Below are 13,870 nucleotides of genomic sequence, written 5' to 3'. Positions count from 1 at the left end.
GGGGAACAAGCGGGTGAAGGCGGACCCCTCTCCATGCAGGAGCGCTTTGGGGGATCCTCCGTATCCCAGCTGGTTGTGAATTCCTGCACCCAGTCGTGAGGCAGAGAACCCTGCCTTCTGCTGCAGCGCCTGAATGGGCGCCCGCCACTATTCAGCCTATTAACGCACTTGGCACTGTGTGCCGGTCACCGCTCTGCGCCCCATTTTCCACCACACTGCTGTCAGGGGTTCCCCTGGGCCGTGTGTGCGTCACGTTATGGTCTGCTAGGCGCCAGGCTCGTCTGCTCCTAAGCTGTGCTTAGCGGGTCCTTTCCAAGTCCGTATTTTCTGCTTTTTACTCGGTATCAGAGAATGCTGGCCGTGCAACGAGAGCCACGTAATCTAATTTGAGTTCTGGCGATGCCGAAGCTGGTGCTTTTGCTGTTCCCTAGGTCCTGGGGACCAGCCACTTGTTTGTGTGGGGCTCTAGGGAGGTAACCCATACATGAGATTGGCAGCTCCTTGAGGACAGGGCCTGGCTTTGGCCTTTGTTTGTATCCCCAGGGCTTAGCACAGTGCCTGGCACACAGTAGATGCTTAATCAACGCTTAGTGACCGACCAGATTTTTTCCTTTTTCCTCCTATACTAATTTTATAATTATTTTGTCATATTCCATAAGGTGCCAGTTTGATCATTTGATTGGTACAGTTAAAAATGGGTGATATTTTTATCAGATTGGCCGTCTGGGCATAACCATAACCGATGACCGTCTCTTCACTCACTCAGGTCTTCCTTTACTGTGCCTCTGTTCTCTGTAGAGGGATATTTGGTCAGGCCTCCCCGGTGCCCCCTGCTCTGGGGTTCTATGATTCTGGGGCCCTGGGGCCTCGCTCCCCAAGAGAATGATGCTTTAGTGGCCCGATCCTTCCTGGCCCACCATTCTCTGCTTGGGACCGATAGAGCAGGGGCCCAACTCTCTCTGCAGAAAGATTAGGGAAGTGTCAGGCAGTCATTATCTTCTGTTGTTACTTTAAATGGAATTCTCCCTCTCTCTCTTCCCCGCCCCCTCTACCTTTACCTCTCCCTGTGTCTCTCTCTGTCTCTGTCCCTCTCTCCTCTCTCCCCTTTCTTCTATTTGAGAAATGCCCTCCTTCAGACAGATGAAGAGCCCCCCTTCCGCCCACCCAGCTTGAACGTTCCTACCTCCTTCAGCTAAGGATGCTCGTATGGCCGGGTCTCCGGTCCTCTCTCACCTGCCCAGGCAGCTAAGACAGAAGCACCGACCTGGCCCAGGTGCAGGAAGGCACCCCGCCCCCACCCCACTGCTTTCCTCCCAGGAGGTGGCCCCAGCAATGGCAGCACCTGGAGGGGAATAGACAGGAGGCTTTCTTGGGTGCACCGACCTCCCTTTGGGAATCATCTCCCTTCATGAAGGCCTCACCTTCTTTGCTGACTGTTTGTTTGGGGGCAGGTCCCACCCCCGCATTCTCTCTTTGAGAATCTGAGCCTCTGGTTCTGTCCAAGCAGAGCATGGCAGATCAGAGCCAGCCCTTGCAGGGGCCCAGGGAAGGGACGTCCAAGGTTTTCCAGTTATCCAGCCCACATCCGAGGAGGATCACTTGCACTCCGCCTCTGCCCTCCCCCACAAGAGGGCACGCGGCCTCCTCTCTCCTCGGGGAGCCAAGACTCCACCCGTACTTAGATCCACTCATTCTGAGCTCCAGTGTTTCCTAAATCCCGGTCCCTCATTCTCCAGAGAAGAAAACCAAAGGGCGAAGGAGCCCCGACACATTCCCCACACACACAATGGGGAGAGGCCAAGGAGTCCACTCCAAAGCAAGGCCGTTGCGTCACTCCCTGAAAGACAGGCCCTGGGTCTGTCTTCCCGGAAAGCAGCTTCATTTTCCCAGGAGCTTTGAGGCTTATCGTGTGATTTCCTCACAAGGTCACAGCAAGCTTCTTATTGCAAAGACAATTATCCCCACTTTCCAGAAGAGGAAACTGAGACTCTGAGACAGTCAGTGACATGCCTGGGATCACACCAGCAGGCTTAGGGGTTGTTTCCAGGCAGGTTCTGACCAGAGAAAGGCAGCAGGTGGGAAAGCAGAAGGGGAAAACAGAGCCTCTTCAGCAGAGGCAGCAAAGTGAGGAAACTGAGGCAGAACCAACAGCTTCAGGAAGGAGCTAGACCCAGCCCAGCCCAAGGGCCAGAGTGGAGATGGCCGCACTCAGTTCATCCTCCTGGGACACAGGGCCCGAGGGCCGGCCTGCTGCCACCCCCGAGCAATCGCCTTTACTTCTGAGCAACCAAACGGCCCACCAGTGCAGGAAGCCGGGGGGCCGAGCTCCGGAACCCAGGCCGGCTGACGGCCGGGGGGCTGAGCTCAGCTGCTGACAAACAGTTCACTCCCTAGGGACAGACACACGAGGGAAGCCTCCGAAGGCAGACTTGGGGCGAACCCAAGGAGCCCAGGGCTGACCAGGTGCTGGGCACGGAGTCACAGTGGCCACAGAGGCCGGCATCCGGCCACGGCTCTGAATCTGCCCTGGTGAGGACGGCGAGGCCAAGGCTGAGCACAGAGAAGCAGAGAAAGGGAGGGCAGAAATGGAGGTGGGGCGTGTGCACAGCAGGAAGCCTTCCCTCTGCTCATCATTTCCTCTTTACCCTGTCTAGAGTATGTATTCTCTATACTGGTTTGCAGGTCGTCTCCCTGTTAGATTGTGAGCGCCTTGAGGACAGGGCCTGGCTCGTCTCTTTTTGTATCCTCAGCCCTTAGCCCGGCACTTAATAAACTTTGGTTTATTTCTTGGGGCTTAATAAACGTTTCTCAATTAACTGATTGGGGGAGGGGGAAGGTTGGCGCAGTGCATAGGACACGGATGATCAGGAGGGGTAGGGACTGAATCTCTCATTTTCTAAATGGGAGTGCCACAGAGAGGAAGAGGTCTTGTCACAAGGTCTGCGGGAAAAGAAGTTGAGCCAGAACCCGAGGCTCCTGATCCTCAGTCCACAGCACCGGGAGGAGTGCGCTGGATAGGAGGGCATGTGGCCGAGGAGTCAGGGAAGACCCAGGCTTGGGGCTGGGTGACAATTCAGGAATCACCTCATCTCCCAGAACCTCAGTTTCCTCATCTTTAAAAGGGGCACCATTCCTACAGCCCCCCCCAAACACCTGCTGTGAGGCCCATGTGGCCACGGATGCCGCCATCTGGCACCTGCGGGCATCCTCCCCCGGAAGAGGACCTTCAGTTGGCGAGGCAGCTGCTGACGGTGCCTCTGTGTTGAAAACAGAGCAGCTAATGACCTTTTTATGTGCCTTCGTGATGATTTCATTCTTTGAAAGGCGGAGGAGCCCACAAGGGCGAGGAAGCCAGTGCTGAGCCTGATTCTCACTCACAGAGGACTGGTTGCTGGGGACCTGTGAGGGGAAGTGACTGCTTCCTCCCAGAGCATGTGATAGACAAGGAGAGGAAATCTGGGTCTGTCTGGCACACACCCTAGGCTCAGGGGGGGCAGGGCAGCTGTGTTTCAAAGGGTTCAGAGGAAGAAAGCTAGGTCCCATGGAGCAGCACTCTTTATTCCATAGCAAGGGCTGGCCAACTGGACTGCCTGTGAGCTAAGAATAGTCTGTACCTTTTCAAATACAATAAAACGTTATTTAAAAGTGTAAGAACCACTCTTAGCTGCGCCCCCCCCCCCCGCCCTGCAAAAACAGGGGCAGGGGATTTGGCCCACGCAGCGTTGTTCGCTGACCCCTGTCCTATACGGCAGTCAGACTGTGTGGAGGGATGGGAAAATTCTCGAGGCATGAACAGAGATATTTGCAAAGAGGAGGAAAACCAGGACCTGTCTGAATGTGGCTGCACAGGCAGCTCCCTGACCAAAGACTGGGACCGAAGATGGAGCAGAAGGTGGAGAGGCCTGGAATGCGCAGAAGCAGGCGCACTATGGCTCATGAAGACAAGAGGAACCTGGGCAGGGTGGGCCAGCCCGGGGATCTGGAGGAGCTAGCGAGACACGGCAAGCTGGGGCCACACCACCTGCCAGCGCAGAGCCTGGGCAACGTTGTTCTTTGATCTCCTCTGATTCCTAAAGAATGGACAACAGTGCCAGGGAGCTGATTCCCCAAGGGGAACGTAAATAAGAGAGCCCCTAGCGGCCCTCAGACAACCTCCCTGGGCCTGAAAGAACGGGCAGGTGTGACTGCTGAGCCTTTGGAGAGACATCTGAGGATGGGAGCGCTCCCACAAGGCTTGTGCTGACATTCCACAAAGGGAAGAGGCCAAGAGGCTCCGTCGACGGGCCAGGCCACCAGCCTCGCGCCTCTCCCCGGCCAACGGGGAAGGACAAGGCTGTGGACGAAGGATCTCTTCTGGAGAACGCGGGGACGGCACCGAGGGCTGCCCACAGCCTCCGTCAGTGCAGTCAGGCAGCTTTGGACAACGGTCTGACGTCCCTCAGCCGAGGCCTCCATGGACGGGCCCCAGGGAGGGCAGATGCCTCCCAAATCCCAGAATGAGGAGGTCGATTCCTCTCAGCCTAAATCAGAAGCGGTTCAGGCAGGATGACGACAAGCTGGGGAGTCCAGAAGAGGACACCCAGGCGGTACAAAGGCCTTGGCTGGACCCACAGCATACACTGGAGATGCTTCCCCTGGAGAAGAGAGATGACGTGGGCGCCCCAGTGTCGGGAGGGATGGACTAGCTTTGCTCTGCTTGGCCCCAGCGGGCAGGACCAGGAGCGATGGGGCAAGGCCCAAGGAGGCGGACCGCACTTTAACTACCAAGGCCCAGAGCTTTCCGAAGGCGGGATGAGCCCCCTCGGGAGACAGAGTTTCCTCGGCTCCACCTCACCGGAAGTCTCCGGGCAGAGGCTGAAAGACCACTTGGGGGACATGAAGTTTTGGTTACAGGGGACAAGATGGTCTCTGAGGCCCGACTATCTCTGCAGTCTGTGCTTGGGAGACCTTGTCTCATCGGAGGGTCTGGGGCCTCCTCTGGCTGGGGCGGCAGAGACGTGCCGTGTCTAAAGGAGCAGAAGGGGTCGAAGGCTGAGCTCGGGGAGGAGAGCCTTGGGCTCCTCACCCCCACAACAAATGACAAAAGGAAAAGCGCTTATTGACGTCCCAGCCCTCAAGAAGCTTCCGTTCCAATGGGCAGTGGCCCAGCCACCAGGGCGGAGTCTGGCTTTGGAGCAGGCAGGTGCCAGGTTTCCGTTGAAAACCCAAGCGTTGACTTCCTTCGGGTGGGCTCAGCTCGGTTGGAGGGAGGTTTCTACCGAGTTACTCTGAAGTGAGGGCAATGAGCCCAAACAGAGAAAGCAAACCAGACCCACCAAGGGGACTTGTCACTTGACCTTGTCAGCGCAGAAGAGGGTCTGGATGGAAGGGGGCAAGGGGGCCACTCTGGGCAGGGCCAAGCACATGGCCAGGGCGTGGGCAGCCAGAGGCCCCCTGCAGCTACAAAGCTGGCTGGGGATCAGGGTTCCTGAGCCCTAGAACTTCTTCTTGTCCCCCTACCCCCTCCCAACTCCCCCAGGGGCCACGATGAAGACTGAATGATGCCCAAGGGCAGCTAGGTGGCACAGTGGATAGAGTCAGGAGGACCTGAGTTCAAATCCGGCCTCAGACATATAACACTTATAGCTGTGTGACCCTGGGCAAGTCACTTAACCCCAATTGCCTCACCAAAAAAAAAAAAAAAAAAAAGGAATGATGCCCAAGCCCAGCTAAGTCTTCCGTGCCAGTGGGGCCGCAGTTTTACACAAATTAGACCTGGGGGTGAGGAATATTTGAAGCCCAAACACCTGGCCTGAGAACATACAACCAGTCTGCTCCCCAGGGTGCCCTCCCTCCTAAGGATGGACCCAGGACGACGAGTGGAAAAGGGCCTGGGTTGGTGCGGAGGGGCAGAGGATGGCTCTTTGGATAGTGAGCAAGGGGAAGCCCATGGGGCACCTCTGGGTGGCTGGACCCTGAGCTCCTAACCTGGCCTCTACCCAGAAGCCCTCCAGAAAGGGTCAGGGCACAGGGGTGGGCAGGATAGGGCAGGACAGCCATGAGGATCTGGAGTCCTGCCAGATGCCACCCTTGTCCTCCCCTCCGGACATTCCGGGCCAACCTCTCCAAGTGCCATGGAGATCATTGCTACTGTCAGTCACAAGTGGGGGGGGAGAATCCGGTCCCCTCCCCAAAGCAGAAATCAGCTAGCCTCAGGATCACAGCAGGTCAGTTACAAAGGACACGAGGGTTATGTGGCGATGGAGGACCCGAGGGGAAAGGTCACAGGCAAGTCACAGAGCAGAGGCCTTCTGACCCACCTCTGGGTCCCCTCCCGCCTCCCAAACATTTCCTAATAGTCACCCAACATGGGACTGTAGATACGCCAGAGTCAGAACTGGCCGAGACCCCAAAGCACGGAAGCGCTTCTGGCCTCCCGCGGGTCACTGGGGCTTGGCCAGATGAGCCCCGTGACTAGATCAAGGCCGTATCCTTCTCAGCTAAGACACTGGTATCCAAGATATAGACACAACTAACCCCTAACAGGACCCAAAGCCATCCCCCAATAGAGAGGAGGTCAAATGCCAGTGTTAACATGAAGGAAATGGGCACCCGGCAGACTGGCAGGAGGAGGAGGCACGGTCCAGGCACGGGACTGGCCAGAGAAGATGCCCAGGGCAGGAGCGTGATAATGAAGCTATCCCTACGGCTGCCTGCTATTATGAATGGGATGCAAACCTGACCCTGGTCTAGAAAGAGCCAGCCCACAAGTCTTGGGCTGAGAGGAAAGACGCAGGGCCCTGGTCCCCAGCCAGAATCGAATCTCCATGGGACCCGTTTAATGGCTCCTTTGTCTGTATCCCTCGGCAGACACTGAGCACTTAATTAATGCTTGTTGGTTGGCGGCAGGCTCAATGACTCAGTGGTAGATATGAAATGAGGTGAGTCCTGGGGCCCATTCTGGGCATCACTGTTTGCAGAGGGCATCCAGGACAGGGAAGGGCCCCAAAGGCCCCTACGGAGATGGGCTGAAGGGCATGGGAATGGTATCCTGGAGAAAGGAGTCCAAGCATTGGAGGCGACCCTCCTGGTCCCCGTCTCTGAAAGCTGCCACGCGCAGGAGGCGCGGACCAAGGAGCAAAGTGGGCTGTGCCAGGCAGGCCGCCGGAGCCTGGACACTAGCCCAAGTCGAAGGGGATGAGCTTCCCCGTCCCTGGAGGTCTGCAAGCAGAGGCTAAGTGTGCTCTCACTCAAGATGCTGGACAGGCGCCAGTGGTCTGGGCTCCTTTCCTGTGCAGACATTCTAGATGACCACGGGGTTCCCCTTTCAATTACAGCCACCTGGGAGAAACAGTACTCGCCACGCCTGGAGGACGCTAGGGCTGTAACATACCTGCCCTGTCTCATTTGATGCTCATTAGGAGTCAGAGGCCTGCCTTGCCTGGGATCTCACAAGCATCAGAACTCCCTTCCCACTGTGCAGATGGGCCCCCCCTCCCCTGCCTTCTGAAAACAGGCCACCAGGTGAGGAGAGCCCTTTCTTGACGACCGGTAGGCAGGCAGGAGGGCCTGGGACGTCTTGCTGTGTGAATGTGGACCTCCGTTCCCCTCTTCCCCTCGTACAGAGATGGAGGGGCTTGGGGGAAGGAACCTGGGGGTACCTTTGGTCAGAGGCATCGAGGGAGGCCCGACCTCGGCCCAGAGTCACCAGAGAGGAAAAGGCAGAGGAGGACGGAGGAGCCCCGGCTATGGCTGGGAAGGAAGAAGGTGGCATCCTTTGGGGTGTTGCCATGGAGACTGCAGCTCCACTGGCAGGGACTCTGGGTAATTCGTTGTGAGATCCAGAGCCAGGAGAGCCAGGTGATGCAGGGCAGAGACAATGGGAGACCCAGAGACAGCTGGCAACCTAGGGCAGAGACACACGCCCTCCCACGCCCAAGCGAGCTCTGTCTCTTGCAACGAGAACTCACTGGGAAGATGCTCCCCTCTGTTCTCGGTCTAAAAGAACATGGCGCACCCATCTCTGGAGGCCCCACTGACTTCCTGCATCCAACCAGCTGGAGACAGCACCTCCCCCTGACACCTCCAGCAGCGTCTGATGCATTCCCCTTCCCTGGCGCTGGAAGGGGAGCTGCTTCCGCCCCAGCCCCGCGCACCCAGGACGGGCTCTGCGCTCAGTGGGGCGGGCTGCCAGGCTGCTGCAAGGGCAGAGGTGGCTGGACGAGGAGCCCTGAAAGGGTCTGGCAGGCCACGGGCCACACCCTGCTTGAGAGATGCTCCTTCTCATCTTTGGACACTCCTCAGAACCTCCCCAGGCCCCAGGCGGAAGCGAAGTCTAGGTCTCACCCTCATCATGAGGAGCTCCTGAGGTCCGTGCCGGACCCTGGACCATGAGTCATCGCTTTGTGAGAAAAGGGGCATTGTGTGTGCATGCATGCGTGAGTGTATATGTCTGCATGTGAGCGTGCATGTGCACCCGTGCATACCTATGTATGTGCATGGATGTATGTGCGCGCCAGCATGGTGGGGCAGGGAGTACGGCCTTGGAAGGGTCTTAGGAAAACCAGGCAGGCACCAAAGCCTCTTTTTCCAGCTTCTCCAGCCAAAGACCTGATTGCTTCCAGGCACAGGCATAGGATCTTGGCATCTCAGGGCTCAGGAACGAGAAATCCCCCAACAGTTGTGACAAATGGTCACCTAGCCTCTGCCTGAGGCCCTCCCGTGAGGAGGCGCGCACAGAATCCCAAGGCGAGCCCTCTGACTTCAAGGCGGCTGCTGGCGGTGGGGAGGCCTCCTGGCCCCTGGCCTGCTCCCTGCCCACCAGGCACCAGCAGCAGTCAGAGCTCTAGGGGGGAGGAGGCTGAGGAGGGGGCTTGTCCCATCTTTGAAGGCCCAATGAAAACTCCACCTTCTCCACAAGGCTCTCCCAGATGGCGAGAAATGATCCCTTCTCCTCTGTACCCGCCTGGGCCCCACATGGACGTCTGCAGGGCACTGTGGAAGCCCACCCAGCCTGGGGAGCTGGGATACTGGGTTCAGATCCTGCCTCGGACCCTCACTCCTGGCGTCCTGGATAAGTCACACCAACCCTCTCAGTGTGGGCCGCTGTAAAATGAGGATTCCGCGGGCTGGCCTCTGAAGCCTCTGCCCGTCGAACAGTCCATGGTGTGGGTTCTAAGGGCTGAGCCTCTTCCCACAGCTGATGCTTTCCCGGCAGCCCCTCGGCCCTCGTACATTAAAGGCTGTTCTCCAGCTGGGTATTCTCAGCTCCTGTACATGTGAGTGGAGGCAAGGAAGAGCGAAGGCGTGCACAGAGCCCCTGGAGCCAGCTGCTAGCTCCCCACTAGCTCCATCAGGCCCTTCAGGGCTGAGAGCCTACTATGTGCAGAGGAGACAGAGAGAAGAGAGACAAAGAGAAGGCCTCAGAGCTGAAAGCACAGAGAAAAATGTTCACTGAACTGTCTAGCACAGTCTGGGCCCCCCGGTTCAGCCTCCTCCTCTCTGGGCCTCGGTTTCTCCAGGCATAAAACAAGAGATCTCTCACTGTGCTCTTGAGAATGAGATGGGGGAAGGGAGGGGCAGGGAGGTCCTTGGACGGCGGGACTCAAGCATTAATGAGTCAACGCCAGCCAGCTTGGAAGGCCGTTTCCAATACCGTGCCCTAGGGTGCTCGGATTGGCCCTTTGCTGGTTAACATTTTTATCAAAAGCACGGTTCGTCATATTTGCAGGTGACATGAAACTAGGTAAACTGCCCTTTAGAGGAAAGAATCAGGACACAAAAGACGGCAGCCTGCTGGAGCTAGAGCATTAGGCCAATCCAATGAAATTCAATAGGCATCAATGTGAAGTATGGCCCTCGGGCTCAAGAAATCAATTTTACGAGCACATATTTCAATGGCGGGAGGGGCAGGGAGGTGTGGCTGGGCAGCAGTCTGGGTGAAAAGGATACAGTTGTCTGGATGGGCTGCAAGCTTAAGGTCAGTGAATACGCACTCTCAGGGGTGGGGACCAACTGCCCCCCTCCAGGACAGACCAGGTGCCTCCTCCTACAGACAAGTAATAGGGTGGAACTATAGGGGAGGCAGGTCCTGAATGGGGGTTGGGAGCCCTCAGGGTACCCTGACACCTCTGGGACAGCTGGACAGTGGACAGGACTTCCTTCTCCGTTTTTCAGATGCAGAGACTGAGGTCCAGAGAAGAGGAAGGGGCCAGCCCAAGGCCTCACAGGTAATCCAATCAGACTGCCTGTCACAAGGCCGAGAAACATCACTACACCTTCCCAGCCTCCAGTGTCCTCGATACTAACAGGCCCCAGTACTGGAGACTCTAGGCCAGACACAGAGAGCCTGCCTGTAAAAGAATCAGTCAAGAATTCAGCTCCAGGGCTAGGCCCTGATCAGGAGGGGCTCATGCCGCTCCCCCCTCCCAACCCCAGCCAAGCTCCAGCCCTCCCACATATGGAGCCCCAGCCTCATCTGTGGTGAGCAGCCATGTCACCAAGTGGAGAAGGGACCAGAAAGGCCGCAGACATTCACGCCCCCATCATTCACATGAGCAGACTAAGCAGGAGAGAACCCACTTGCTCAAGGTCACTCAGTGAGTCAGAAGCAGAGCTGAGATGGGAACCCAGGGTTCTTAAGGCCCAGGCTGGGGCGGTTTCAGACAACGGCTCCTGTCTTAGGTGGTCTCTGCCTCAGTCTCTACATCTGGGAAAGATGGTAGTGAAATAACTCCACCAGCAGCCCCCCACCATTGGAGGGCTAACAGGGCAGGCCTGGGAAGGAGAATTGAGTGTGAGGAGGCAGAGGGGGCATCCTGGAAGAGGGGGCAGGTGAGAAGGAAAAGCATCTGGGGGGAGGGGGAGGTGCCCCCAGGACAGGGGCTCGGGCCCTTTTCTGTGGCCCAGACTCCCTCACTTTGGCAGTCTGGCCAAGCCGACAGATTCCCTCTCAGAATCAGGTGTTTAAATGCATAGAATAAAACAGAGCACGACCGAGGAAACCATTCGAACACAGCCACAAAAATATCGCAGAAAGCAGGCTAATGACGCATCTTCCATTTTCAGAGAAGAGCCAGGCGCCTTGTCTGAAGTGACACAGGCCCCACAAACCACTTGGAAAGACCGGGAAGTGGGACCCGCTGAGCACCTGCAGCGATTCGCAAGAGGCTGCAGCCCAGGTCATAGGCAGGGAAGGCCGCGGGCGCCGTACACATCTGGGAATGCGGCCATGAGGCACTCTGCTGACCATGTGTCCTGCCCAGACTTTGGGGTTCCCTGCAATCCAAGGAGGGAAAGAAAAGTCCACTTTTGTTCACTAAAAAAAATGAACTGTACTTTTTAAAAAGGGCGGGCCCGTCTCGGTGTTGCTGACAACAAAGAGAGGGTAGGTGACATGTCCAGGGTCACCGTCAGACGGGGATGGAGAGGCAGAACCCAGGCCTTCTTGGCACCAAGGTTCTCTGTCCACTTTGCCATCTTGACTCCAGCCCCCCGAAGGTGCCTGATAAGTGAATCAGGACCCCCTCCCCCAGCATCTGGAGCTGGAATATTTGGCCCTCCCAGGCATCAGGCTGCCTTCCAGCTTCCCCCAGGAAGCCCTCATGGCCAACTCAAGACAGTTCAGACCCAGTGCCTCCTCCAAGATCACACGCTCCAAGGGTTCCAAGCACAAACCGTCTCCTCCAGACCCAGGGGCGGGCAGGAAGATCATGAGAGTTCTTTCCAGCCTGGCCCAGCTGGACGACCCAGGAAGAAATCGGCTAAGTGGGCCATGGAAATCCCCCACCCAGTGCATGGGGGCTGGTCAGGGATGGCCCTTCCCCTGCCTCAGGCCTGCAAAAAGGCCTCCCACAGAGGGGGAAGGGGGCAGGGGGCTGCCTGGGGCCAGATCCCAGGCCCACAATACCATCTAATTAACCACCATCCTGATGATCAGGCTGGTGGCCTCAGGCCTGGCCCACTGCCACCCAACAGAGGGCAAGGGAAGCCTATCTCTGCTGGGGGTGGGGGCTCTTAAAGGGCTCCTCATCCAATGCCAGGGGGAGGCATCGGGGAACTGAGCCCAAGCTTCCAGCAGTCAACTCTATCTGGCCTTTCCCCAAGAGGCAGAGGAAAGATGACCCCTCCCCACCCCACCACCCCCATCTCCAAGGAGGCCTTGAACAGTGCTGGGTTGGGGTGGGGCACTAAGGGATGAGTCAGGAAGAGCCTACCTCTGCCCGAGCTGTGGGACGCCCCCTCTCAGCTGCCTCCCAATTCCAGCTGGATCTCTGAGGACACGCAGCCTCTCACAGGTTTGTCTACAACCTCACCCCGCCATGATTCTGGGGAAGGAGGGGTTGGGGGTAGGTGGGACTTTTAGAAATGAAATCCTGCCAACTACAGCCAAGACAAAAGGAGAGGCAAACGGAAATTTGAGGTTGAAAGTGTGCTTGTTTATCGGGGAAGCCACCTGGCCCTTCCTGAGGTCGGCCCTAACAGCCGTCACTCTGCTAGCGCACCCACTCTGATGCCCGGGCAGCCATGGTGTGGTCCTGGTGAGCTTGGCCTCCCGGGGGCTCCCCAGCCACAAGCTTCATGCTGCGGCTCACCGCTCCACTTCCCTCCTCCTTACCCAGCCCGCCTCAGAGCCCCACTGAGGCACTGGGGTCGGGGTGGGGAGAGAAGAAGCCAGACCTGGGTGTCAGCAGCCTTTTCTTCGGGAGATCACACATGGTGGCTGGCATGGGAGAAGAGGAGCTTAAGGCATCATTGTTAATCACTGACCGTGGCCCAGGGGGTGGTCGGAGGCGTGAGCCCAGGTGGGGCCCATTTTCCCCTGCCCTCAGCTCCCCTTGTACAATGGGGGGCTAGCAAGGAACAGAGCCCCAGGTCTGGCTCCCATGATCCTAATCAAAGGCTCTCCCATTCCTGGTGTTCCCTAAGGTCTCCAAGAGGACTGACCCATTCAAGAGAGGAGGAAACAGGCGCTGAGACTGACCCAAGGGCAGTCGACATGGTGTCCACATGTCATGTCCAGAGCATCAGGCCCTCTTTCCTCAGCTGTACCTTCTGGCCAGCTCCTCAGCTGTACCTTCTGGCCAGCTCATCGAACCGACGGGCAAACCACAGAGATGCCCAGAGTGCGTGTGGCGCCTGACACAGGCCGGGTGGGGGTTCACTGGCTGCCACCATGCCCAGGACCAGCCTCTTCTGCACTCCAGGGCTACCCAGGCCAGAAAGTCCCAACAACTCAGGGAGGCACCCGGTTTCCCAACCTCGAGGCTGTTCCTGATTAGCTTTTTTCTGCTGCACCTCGGTAGCTGGAGTTGGGTTAGGGATGAGAACATTCAAAGGGCCCTCACCCCCTCTGTGCCATCATCCTACGGCCAGCCCTAGGAGGGAGGCAAAGTGGGGCTTTGCCCCCTATTTGGCCATTAGAAACTGAGCCTCAAAAGGGGGCAGTGACCTGGGATCATAGTTTGAGAGGTGGAAGGCAACTAAGATTATCTGGTCCATCTTACGGATGGGGAGACTGAGACCTGGGAGGAGTCACATGGGGGGAAGTGGCAAAGTTCACCTTCTGCCACAGGGCCTGGGCCTCCCTCCTGAGTGGTGCAGGCGCCAAGGTCACAATCCAGTTAGCACCAGCATCAGGGCCAGACTCCAGCTCTCCCGACATAGAGAGAAACCTGCATCAGCCACCAGCGTGCCAGCCCAGCTCCTGACTTCCTGGGCGCCCGTCTGCCAAATGAGGGCTTTACTATTTGCGCCCCCCGCCCAAGGCCACTGTCAGGGCAGCTGTCCAAGGGAGAGCGGGGCTAAGGCCAGAGAGGGCTCCCTCCTGGGCACTTCCAGGCACCCATGTCCCATCTCCATCCCAGACCTCCCAGGCCTGCACCAGCCAGCT

This window comes from Vombatus ursinus, unplaced genomic scaffold, assembly GCF_900497805.2.
Source record: "Vombatus ursinus unplaced genomic scaffold, bare-nosed wombat genome assembly UNPS02014790.1, whole genome shotgun sequence".
Classification (NCBI taxonomy): domain Eukaryota; kingdom Metazoa; phylum Chordata; class Mammalia; order Diprotodontia; family Vombatidae; genus Vombatus; species Vombatus ursinus.
Note: the sequence above shows the minus strand (reverse complement) of the source record.